This window comes from Rhinatrema bivittatum, chromosome 6 (assembly GCF_901001135.1).
Source record: "Rhinatrema bivittatum chromosome 6, aRhiBiv1.1, whole genome shotgun sequence".
Taxonomy (NCBI): Eukaryota; Metazoa; Chordata; class Amphibia; order Gymnophiona; family Rhinatrematidae; genus Rhinatrema; species Rhinatrema bivittatum.
This window is the reverse complement of record NC_042620.1, coordinates 285,776,473-285,788,502: the sequence shown is the minus strand read 5'-3', so window position 1 is coordinate 285,788,502 and position 12,030 is coordinate 285,776,473. Positions and strand designations below refer to the sequence as shown.

The window sequence follows — 12,030 nt, the reverse complement described above, 5'->3', positions numbered from 1 at the left end:
GGGGAGGGGATGGTACTCCATTTATTTCATGGTTCCCAAAAAGGGAGGGCACTTTCCGACCCATCCTGGACCTACAGAAGGTGAATTGCTGCTTGAAAGTGCCCCATTTTTGAATGGAAACACTTCAAACAGTCATCGCAGCGTTTCGAAAGGGAGAGTTCCTCGTCTCCTTGGATCTCACCGAGGCTTATCTACACATCCCGATTCGCAGCGCTCACCAGAGATACCTATGATTCAAGATCCAGGATCAGCATTTTCAGTTCTGGGTGCTGCCGTTCGAACTGGCGATGGCCCTGTGCACCTTTACCAAGGTGATGGTCGTGGTGGCAATGACCCTCTGGAAGGAAGGGATAATGGTCCATCCTTACCTCGACGATTGGCGGATTCGAGCCAAGTCAGAACAGAAAGGCGAGCAGATGGTTCTTCGTGCGATCCATTGTCTCCAGACCCTAGGCTGAGTAATCAACGAAGCGAAAAGTCATCTGACTCTTGTCACAGTGTCTGGAGTATTTGGGAGCTTGTTTCGACACCCTCCAGGGCAGGGTGTTTCTCATGAACGACAGGATGTACAAGTTGCAGCAACAAGTGCATCTCTTGTTACAGCTTCCCATCCCCAGAATGCGGGATTACCTACAAGTTCTGGGGTTCATGGCTTCGACATTGGAATTGGTGCCTTGGGCCTTTGTTCACCCTGAGACTGTTGCAGAGAGATCTACTGTCGCGGTGGGACCCAGTGTCGGAGCAATACCAGTTGCCCCTGCCTTTGTCGCAGCGATTCAGGTCCAGTCTGCGATGGTGGCTGTCGGAAGACATCTTACAGAAGGGGATGCCCCTCGAAGTCCTGGATTGGGTGATCTTGACAACGGATGCGAGCCTTCAAGGCTGGGGAGCAGTGTACCTCAGTCATGCGGTGCAGGGAACCTGGTCCTTACATGAACGGTTGTGGTCTATCAATCGCCTAGAGACAAGGGCAGTCCGCAAAGCGTTGTTGCCATTCCAGTCCCTGGTGCAGGAGAGAATGGTTCGAGTCTTCTCTGACAACGCCACCACGATGACACATCTCATTCGCCAGGGAGGAACCAGGAGTCCAGCCATGGCACAGGAAGCACACCTCCTCTTCGCTTGGGCCAAGCTTCATCTGGAAGGCATCACGGTCTCTCACGTGGTAGGCATGGACAACGTGCAGGCGGACTTCCTCAGTCGTTAACAGCTGGATCCCGGGGAGTGGGAACTGTCCCAGGAGGTTTGGAATCACATTTGTGCCCGATGGGGAGTTCCCCAACTGGACCTCATGGTGACCCGTGTCAACACCAAGATGGACCGGTTCTTCAGCCGAAAGAAGGAAATCAGGGTGATAGGAGTAGACACCCTAGTCTGCAAGTGGCCAACCGGAATCCTCCTGTATGCCTTTCCTCCATGGCCCCTGATCGGACACGTTCTTTGGCGCATAGAGGACCATCCTGGTTCAGTAATTCTGGTGGCACCGTGGTAGCCGTGGTTTGCGGACCTGGTACGGTTGGCGACAGATGGCCTGCTAAGCCTAACTCATCTGCCAAACCACCTGCAACAAGGGCCTATTTTTTTGGATCAGGAGGATCACTTCTCTCTCGCAGCCTGGTGTTTGAGAGGTGGCGGTTATGGATGAACAGGAGATTTCCACTCTGTTTTAGTCCAGGTGGCCCTCGATGTCTATAGCATACACTCAAGTGTGGAAGGTATTTGAAGTTTGGTGTGACCAGCAGGATGTAGTGCCGTTGTCAATGGTCATTCCTCAGGTCTTGGGGTTTTTGCAGCAGGGATTATCTAAAGGTTTGGCTTATAGTTCCCTGCGTGTTCAGGTTTCGGCCCTGGGATGTCTCCTAGGGCGGGTAGGTGGCTGGCCTCTAGCCAGCCACTTGGACATTGTCCGTTTGCTGAAAGGGGTGAAGCACCTTCATCGTCCTCTTCGTAAATTACGCCCGGAGTGGAATCTTAATCTGGTGTTGAGGGTGCTTCTGATTCCCCCCCCCCCCCCTTTTTGAACCTCTTAAAGGACCTCACCTTGAAGATGGTGTTCTTGGTGGCCATCTGTTCCGTGAGGCATATTTCAGAATTGCAGGCTCTTTCCTGTAGGGATCCCTTCCTTCCCATCTTGGCTGATAGGGTGTCCCTGCGAACGGTCCCTTCCTTTTTGCTGAAATTGGTGTCTGCCTTTCATGTTAATCAGTCCATGGAGTTACCCGGGTTCCCTGATTGGGTTCGTGTCCCCACTATGGGAAGAGATCTTCATTTGTTAGATGTCCGCCGGGTTCTCCTTCGGTATTTGAAGGTCACTAACTCTTTTCGAAAATCTGATCATCTTTTTGTGCTCTTTGAAGGTCCGAAAAATCATCCCGTGTACCTGGAGACTGAAGACTGGAGGATAGCAAATGTAACCCCATTATTTAAAAAGGGCTCCAGGGGCGATCCGGGAAACTACAGACCGGTTAGCCTGACTTCAGTGCCAGGAAAAATAGTGGAAAGTGTTCTAAACATCAAAATCACAGAACATATAGAAAGACATGGTTTAATGGAACAAAGTCAGCATGGCTTTACCCAAGGTAAGTCTTGCCTCACAAATCTGCTTCACACTTTTGAAGGAGTTGTTAAACATGTGGATAAAGGTGAACTGGTAGATGTAGTATACTTGGATTTTCAGAAGGCGTTTGACAAAGTTTCTCATGAGAGGCTTCTAGGAAAAGTAAAGAGTCATGGGATAGGTGGTGATGTCCTTTTGTGGCTTGCAAACTGGTTAAAAGACAGGAAACAGAGTAGGATTAAATGGACAATTTTCTCAGTGGAAGGGAGTGGGCAGTGGCGAGCCTCAGGGATCTGTTTTGGGACCCTTACTTTTCAATATATTTATAAATGATCTGGAAAGAAATACGACGAGTGAGATAATCAAATTTGCAGATGATACAAATTGTTCAGAGTAGTTAAATTACAAGCAGATTGTGATAAATTGCAGGAAGACCTTGTGAGACTGGAAAATTGGGCATCAAAATGGCAGATGAAATGTAATTAATTTATTTATTTAGAATTCTTATATACCGACATTCTTGTAAAATTAACAAATCATATCGGTTTACAATATAACAGAACAATCGCGGCTAAGGCGTTACATTGAAACAAATCTTCTAATAGAGTATAAAGAACCATATAACAATAGCAGCAAAGGCATTACATTAGAACATAGGGTCTAATAAAGTATAAATATGAGAACAAGTGAACAAGTATAAATATGAGAACAAGTGTAAATGAGAGAACAAGTGAACATATCAAAAGGAGTGTAAAGGGGACCCTGAAGGACATAGGAGAGATCTTGAATCCCAATTATATTCTGTTATGTCCTTTGACCTGTGTCAGAATGGTCTTGGGAATCCAGGAAGGCTTGTCTGAAAAGCCATGTTTTGAGGTGTTTCTTGAATGTTTGATGACAAGGTTCTTGACGAAGCTCCGGTGGCAGAGAGTTCCAAAGGATGGGTCCAGCTGTCGAGATTGCATGCTTTCTTAGTGAGGTTTTGACCGGTGGGGCATATAATGAACCTTTATATGCATTTCTGATTGGTCTGTCTGATGTATGCAGACGGAGTTGAGAGCTTAGATTGAGATGGGCGATGCCGTGAATGTCCTTGTGGGTCATCATCAAAGCTTTGAAGGTGATCCTAGATTTTATGGGAAGCCAGTGAAGGAAATGCAGGATGGGTGTGATATGGGCTCTTTTATTAGAGTTGGTGAGAATCCTTGCCGCGGCATTCTGGACCATCTGTAGGGGTTTGGTAGTTGTCGCCGGGAGACCTAACAGTAGAGAATTGCAGTAGTCTAACTTTGTGAGGATAATTGACTGAACTACTAAACGGAAGTCATTAAAATGCAGGAGAGGTTTCAGATTTTTGAGTACTTGTAGTTTAAAGAAACACTCTTTGGTTGTGTTGAGGACGAAAGATTTTAAGTTGAAGTGGTTGTCGAACCGAACCCCTAAGTCTCTGACGGAAGGTGAGTGGTTGATGAATGCTTTGGCGAATTGGGATGCGCTTTGAGAATTGAGGAGAACGTGGTTTTCGTCTGGTGATATGATGAGGATCTCAGTCTTGTTAGAGTTAAGGATAAGGTTAAGGCTGGTAAGCAGACTATTGATGGATTGTAGACAACTGTTCCAGTGTGACCACGTTTTTTGCAGGGATTCTGTGATTGGTAGGGAGGATCTGTACGTCGTTGGCGAATATGTAGTGCTTTAGTTTGAGGTTGGAAAGTAATTGGCAGAGTGGCAGTAGATAAGAACATAAGAACATAAGAAAATGCCATACTGGGTCAGACCAAGGGTCCATCAAGCCCAGCATCCTGTTTCCAACAGTGGCCAATCCAGGCCATAAGAACCTGGCAAGTACCCAAAAACTAAGTCTATTCCATGTAACCATTGCTAATGTTAGTGGCTATTCTCTAAGTGAACTTAATAGCAGGTAATGGACTTCTCCTCCAAGAACTTATCCAATCCTTTTTTAAACACAGCTATACTAACTGCACGAACCACATTCTCTGGCAACAAATTCCAGAGTTTAATTGTGCGTTGAGTAAAAAAGAACTTTCTCCGATTAGTTTTAAATGTGCCCCATGCTAACTTCATGGAGTGTCCCCTAGTCCTTCTACTATCCGAAAGAGTAAATAACCGATTCACATCTACCCGTTCTAGACCTCTCATGATTTTAAACACCTCTATCATATCCCCCCTCAGTCGTCTCTTCTCCAAGCTGAAAAGTCCTAACCTCTTTAGTAAAATTTGCTTTCTCGACCATGAAGGTACTTGAACCCTTAATCTTCTGATCCGAAGTCAGACGCCTTATCCATTAGGCCACACGGCCAGATAAATGTTAAAGAGTGTGGGGGAGAGGGATGATCCTTGTGGGACTCCCAATTTTGATTTGATTGGGTGTGATTCCTTGTTATTAATCCTGACCTTGTAGAATCTGTTCTCAAGGAACGATTTGAACCAACTAAGTGCCTCTCCTTGGATACCGATATCTAATAAGCGCTCCAGTAGGATGGAGTGATTAACCGTATCGAAAGCGGCCGATAAGTCGAGAAGTGCGATAAGGTAAGGTTGTTTTCTTTCCAGATTAAGAAGGATGGTGTCAGATAAAGAGGATAATAGGGCTTCAGTATTTTGCGATTTTCTGAATCCGAACTGGAATGGTGAGAGAATGTTGTTTTCCTCAAGGTAGTCAGACAGTTGTTTGTTTACGATTCTTTCCATGACTCTGGAGATCAAGGGTAGGTTTGCTATTGGTCGGAAATTAGCAGGGTCAGACGTCGGAAGGTTAGGTTTTTTTAGTAAAGGTTTTAGAATGGCTAGTTTTAGTTGGTCTGGAACCCTTCCTTGTGAGAAGGAGCAATTAATGATGTCTGCTAACGATTTTGAGATGGTGTTTGGGATGGAGAGAAGAAGATTAGAAGGTATTGCGTCCAACGGGTGAGAAGAGGGTTTTAACTTCTTGAGGATGGTTTCGATTTCCAGTGAAGATGGCGTCTCGAAGGATAATAGTTTGACGTTCCGAGTGGTTGTTGAAGTGCTGGAGGGGAGGGTAGTCAGTTGGGAGGTGGAGAGAGGCTTGAGGAGGTTGGTTATCTACGTATCAAAGAAGATAGCTAGTTCTGTGGCTTTATTAGATGCTTGCTCGTCGGGAATGATGGGGGGGGGGGGGGGCGAGGGTTTTGTGAGAGATGCAACGAAAGAGAATAAGGCTTTAGGGTCGAAAGAGAAGTTATGGATTTTTTTGGAAAAGAAGTCTTTTTTTGGCTTTGAGGATGGCATTCCTGTATGCATTAAGGTGGGCTTTGTAGTTGGATAGGGTTGAGGTGGACTGGGTCTTGCGCCATCTGAGCTCTTTACTACGAAGTTTTTGTTTGAGGGCTTTGAGTTCTGGGGTATACCAAAGATTCCTGTTATCTTGGGGTGAGTGCAGAGATTTGGTGATGGTTGGGCAGGATTGTTCTGCAGCCTCATTTGTTATCTTGATCCAAGAGTTAATAGCCGAGGAAGCATCCGTGAGGTCAAGTCGATCTAGCTCTTTTGAGAGCAGTTTGCTAAGTTGGTCTGTGGAGCAAGGTTTCCTGTATTGTATAGTAGTTTTAGGGAAGACAGGCCGAGGATGATGTTTGATTTGAAGCTCAGATGAGATAATATGATGGTCTGACCACGGGACTGAGACACAAGTTGGGTGAGTGGCGGATGATAGACCATAGTTTAGGAAGATAAGGTCTAAAGTGTGGCCCGCTTGATGCGTGTGGCCTTTAACAATTTGTCTAAAGCCCAGGTGGCTGAGTGCTGTAAGTAGGATTTCACAATTGTGGGATAACGGGGAAATGTCCACATGGAGATTGAAATCACCCATCAGGATGGCTGGTTTATCCCTCTTGACATGTTTGGCTGTAAATTCGATTAATGGAGAGGGATCAGAGTCTAGGGTTCCTGGAGGTGAGTAGACCAGAGCGATTTGGAGATGGTCCGAACTGAAGAGAGCTAGTTCAAGGTTGCTTATTCTGGTGGATAATTGCAGGGAGAGTCCAAGCCCCTTTTTTGCAGCTAACAGTAGGCCTCCTCTTTTTTTTGAGTCTAGGGATTGAATGGATATCATATAGATGGTTGGGGAGATGGTTTAGTAGAACTGTGTCCTTTGGTTTCAACCACGTTTCAGTAATGGCGCAAAGGTCAGAGTTAGAGTCTGTCAGGTGGTCATTAAGAAGGTGAATTTTTTTAGTAATGGACTGAGCGTTGAATAAGGTTAGTGTGAATAGAGTGAGACCGAGCATTTGGGAGATTGGAGAGATCGTGATTGGGATCAATCTTTGATGTCGAATACCTAGTATCCTCGGTCTGTTGGACATGAGCTTGGGAGAGTAGGGAATGGTAGGTATGGGGAGTGAGTGCATCTTGAGTGAATGGAATACGTCACTGCGCATTTTGGGAAGTCAATTAGTCCAGGAAAGGGATGGGAGCCGGTTGCAAATAGTTGTAGGGATGGCCGGATTGTGAGGGAATGAAGTGCGAGCCTGTTGAGAGGGCGCCGAGATGTAGAGTCTCTGAGACAAGAGCAAAACAGTGCTTTGCTGAAGAGCTTTGCTGAAGAGGTGCAGGCGAATAGAGAACAGTTGCTATGAGGGCAGGTAGCCCAGTACCATAGAATAGGATAGGGATGCACGCGAAAGGGGTTGGTGGTTGCCCGGAGGGGCGCACAAGGACGAAGGTTCTTGCTAGATGGAGTCAGGATGATCTGCGGTGCGGTTGTTTAAGAGTAGATGCTGGAGTGGATGGATGAGTGCTGGAGTGGCTGGATGCACGCTGACGAGTGCTGGCGTGGCTGGTCGAGAGCTGGCATGGCATTGTGAACTTAACTGCATAGAAGCCCTACTGCTCTGATTCTTATCAAAATCCCATGTGGACTCATGCCGATATTGGTCAAGGATGAACTCAGCTCAGCCACCTGAACCGCAAAACACTACTATGTTTTCAATGCTGCACAAGGGAAGACGAAGCCCTGCTGATGAAGCTGCTCTGTGCCTGGCCGAAAAGGGATAAGTGCAAGGTGGATAATGTGGATAAGTGGAAGGTGATGCATATAGGGAAAAATAACCCATGCTATAATTACACAGTGTTGGGTTCCATATTGGGTGCTACAACCCAAGAAAGAGATCTAGGCGTCATAGTGGATAACACATTGAAATTGTCGGTTCAGTGTGCTGCGGCATTCAAAAAAGCAAACAGAATGTTGGGAATTATTTATTTATTCGCTTTTATATACCGTCATTCGGTTCAGCCATCATAACGGTTTACAATGTCAAACAAAAACAGATAAATTATACATAGTTACAAAAAAGTAACAATGGGGGGGGGGGGAATGGAAGGAAGGGGAAGATGGTGGGGTGAAAAAGGGAGGAAAAGGGAAAAAAGGGAAGTAATAGTATTAATTTATCACAAAGGAGGGATTCTATTATTACTTCTTATAAGTTCCGAATTGTAATGAATATGGTTGATGCTAGTTGTAGATACTTTTTCTTTCGTGCCTGGGTTTGGTTGGTTGAGTTGATTGTAGATGGATTGTTGATATAGATGATCATTAATGTAGACTGTATGAAAAAGGAAAGTTTTTAGATCTTTCTTGAACTTTTTGATATTGGTTTGAGTTCTCGAATAAAGTGGTAGAGAGTTCCATTTTTTTGGACAAACAATGGAGAAAGCTCTATTTCTAGGAAATGGTGAATAAACGGAAAATATCATAATGCCTCTGTATCGCTCCATGGTGAGACCGCACCTTGAATACTGTGTATAATTCTGGTTGCTGCATCTCAAAAAAGATGTAATTGCGATGGAGAAGGTACAGAGAAGGGCTACCAAAATGATAAGGGGAATGGAACAGCTCCCCTGTGAGGAAAGACTAAAGAGGTTAGGACTTTTCAGCTTGGAGAAGAGACAGCTGAGGGGGATATGTTAGAGGTGTTTAAAATCATGAGAGGTCTAGAACGGGTAGATGTGAATCGGTTATTTACTCTTTCGGATAATAGACTAGGGGGCACTCCATGAAGTTAGCATGTGGCACATTTTAAATTAATTGGAGAAAGTTCTTTTTTACTCAACACACAATTAAACTCTGGAATTTGTTGCCAGAGGATGTGGTTAGTGCAGTTAGTATAGCTGTGTTTAAAAGAGGATTGGATAAGTTCTTGGAGGAGAAGTCATTACCTGCTATTAATTAAGTTGACTTAGAAAATAGCCACTGCTATTACTAGCAACGGTAACATGGAATAGACTTTGTTTTTGGGTACTTGCCAGGCTCTTATGGCCTGGATTGGCCACTGTTGGAAACAGGATGCTGGGCTTGATGGACTCTTGGTCTGACCCAGTATGACGTGTTCTTGTGTTCTTATGAAAATGCATCCTTGGCTCACTGGCTGAAGGAAACAATTTGCTTGGCCTACATCGGGAAGGGTCACCCTGTCCCAACTGGTTTGAAAGTTCACTTGATGAGAGCGCAAGCGACTTCTTGGTCGGAGTGTCAGTTGTTGCCTGAGGAGATTTGTAGAGCCGCAGTCTGGTCTTCCCTGCATACCTTCACAAGGCATTATCGTCTGGATGTCAGGGGTCCGGACCAAGTGCTTTTTGGGGAGAGCGTTTTTCGAGCGGGTCTCCGCCCGGTGAATTGTGGCTTTGGTACATCCCACTGATCTGGGTAAGTACAGGAAAGGAAAATTGGTTCTTAACCTGCTAATTTTCATTCCTGTAATACCACAGATCAGTCCAGGATCCTGCCCAGGTGCTACTGCCGAAAGACTGATTTACCTAATGTACATAGGCAATCTATCAGAATGATTCTATAATATTTTGGTTTTTGTTATGAACCGTGGTTCAAACCTGATTTTCAGGTATTGGGGTCATTTGTTTTGGACCCTTGAGGGAGTTTTTTTCCTGTTTGCCCTTGTTTTGGGAATTAGATGATTTTTTTGTCAATTATACTTTGCTTGGGTATCGATAAATACTGATGAGCTGCAGTTGGCACACTTGGATACCAGTGCCACGAAGCTTTGTTCCCTGACTCCATCTGCTGGTGGGAGTGCATAACCGACTGATCTGTGGTATTACAGGAACGAAAATTAGCAGGTAAGAACCAATTTTCCTATTCATCCCATTGTCCTGGGGTTACCCTGGCTCCAGCTACATTCCCCGCAGTTCGATTGGGCAGGACCCCACCAGTTGTTCCGGTGGGGTCCTGACTGCTATGTTTCCTGCCTAGGGAAAGTAGCTATCCTGTAATCTCTCACGACCTCAGTTGTTCCAGCTGGCCTTCCTCCGCAGTATGAGCAATTAGCCGATGTTTTCTCTTTTAAAAAAGCCCCAAAAAGCTGACACTTTGCATTCTCATAGGGAGTTCGATTGCGCTATAGATCTGCTACCCTGAGCCAAGCCCCCTCAGGGAAGGATTTATCCCCATCCCTACCAGAGACAAAGGCCATGTCCAAATTTATACAAGAAAATCGGGACAAGGGATTAATCTGACATGTACTTCCTCAGGAGACACTGGGTTTTTTTTCATGGCTAAGAAGGATGGGACTCTCTGTCCATCTATAGACTATTGAGGCCTGAACGCAATCACCTGGAAAGATAGTTACTCCTTGCCTCTGATTTCAGAGCTATTTGACATTCTGCAAGGAGCAAAGATTTTTTCTAAGTTGGACCTCCGGGGAACCTATAATGTGATCTGGATCTGACACTGGGACGAATGGGAAAACTGCTTTCAACACCAGAAATGGTCATTGTAAGTACTTTGTCATGCCGTTCGAATTGTGCAACACACCAGCTGTGCTTCAAAACACGATGAACGAGATATTCAGAGACCTCCTCTATGACGGCGTAGTTGTATACTTGGTCTGACCCAGCATGGCAATTTCTTATGTTTGTCTAAGGGTCCATTAAACCCAGCATCCTGTTTCCAACAGAGGCCAAACCAGGCCACAAGAACCTGGCAATTACCCAAACACTAAGAAGATCCCATACTACTGATGCAATTAATAGCAGTGGCTATTCCCTAAGTAAACTTGATTAATAGCAGTTAATGGACTTCTTAGCCTTCTCGAAGGATCTGGTTACCCATCACCAAGACAGCTCCCAAGTACTCCGTCTCCGTGACAACTGGCTTTATGCCAAACTCGAAGTGCTTATTCGCAAAAGCCTCCCATTTCTGAGTTACGTAGTATCCAAACGAGATTTTCACATGGACCCCGACAAACTCAAGTGAATACAAGATTGGCCTCAGCCTACCAGGTTCCGAGCTCCACAGAGATTCTTGGGATTCACCAGTTATTATCGTAACTTTATTAACTACTCCAAGTTGGTGGTTCTTCTCACGGCCTTGACCCACAAGGGGGCCAAAGTCAAGCTCTGGCCACCTGAGGCTGTGACTCCCTTTCAGGCGTTAAACAGCCTTTCTCTGGGAACCCTGCCTCCGTCATTCAAACCCACAGTGTCCTTTTATTGTGGAAGTGGATGCTGCTTCTAAAGGAGTAGGGGGGCAATCTTGAGCCAGTACTCTTCCACTGGAACCTAGCACCTCTGCTCCTTTTCCTTGAAGAAATTCTCTCCAGCTGAGCGTAATTATGGGATCGGTGACAAAGAACTATTGGCAATCAAGCTAGCACTGGAGGAATGGTGCCAGTGGTTGGAGGGGGCACATCATCTTAGAACCATCTATACTGACCAGAAGAACTTGGAGCACCGCCACCATGCTCAGTGTCTAAATCCTCAGCAGGCCCACTGACTATTGTTTGCTCTCTTCGACTTTGAACTCAGATATAGGCCCGCAGCCAAAAACGTATGAGCAGATGCTCTTACTCGCTCATTCCTTACCTAGGACACCACTGAACCACTCCGGTACATCATTGACGGCCCAAGTTCTCCTCCACCTCCACCATGACCATCCCTCCAGGGAAGACTGTTCTTCCTCACAAGCAGCATGAAAAAGTGTTAAGTTGGTCCCACGATTCCCACGTCTCAAGGCCACCCTGGACAAGCCCAGACACTTGCATTGCTCTAGCAATTCTACTGGCGACCCAACATGCAAAAGGAGGATCGTGCTTATGTGGACTCTTGTCCCACCTGCTCGCAGCAAAAACCATTGGGGGACGACCTTGGGGGCTATTACAGCTTTTGCCAGCCCCCAGGGAATCCTTTACCCATCTCTCAACCAACTTTGTCATGGATCTCCCCGTCTCTAATGGCAATACGGTCATTTGGGTAGTGGTTGGCCGCTTCTCTAAAATGGCCCACTTCACACCATTGCCTGGTCTCCCCACAGCTCCTGAGCTAGCTCAACTCTTCATCCAGCATGTGTTCCCCCGTCACAGACTTCCCAAGCACATAATCTCTGACCATGGTACGCAGTTCACCACAAGGTATTGGCAATCCTTATGCAAGAAATTCAACATTACATTGGACTTCACCACAGCGTACCACCCGCAAGCAAATGG

The 12,030-nt window shown here is 45.8% G+C and overlaps 1 protein-coding gene and 1 non-coding gene across 2 annotated transcripts in view; one reads left to right on the top strand and one right to left on the bottom strand.

Annotated features, from left to right (window-relative positions):
- LOC115094346 (zinc finger protein 271-like) overlaps positions 1 to 12,030 on the top strand; it is a 154,161-nt gene that overhangs the window by 39,335 nt on the left and 102,796 nt on the right. The window lies entirely within an intron of this gene.
- TRNAR-UCG lies at positions 4,805 to 4,877 on the bottom strand. Its single transcript has one exon. It is a non-coding gene; the product is annotated as a tRNA-Arg (tRNA).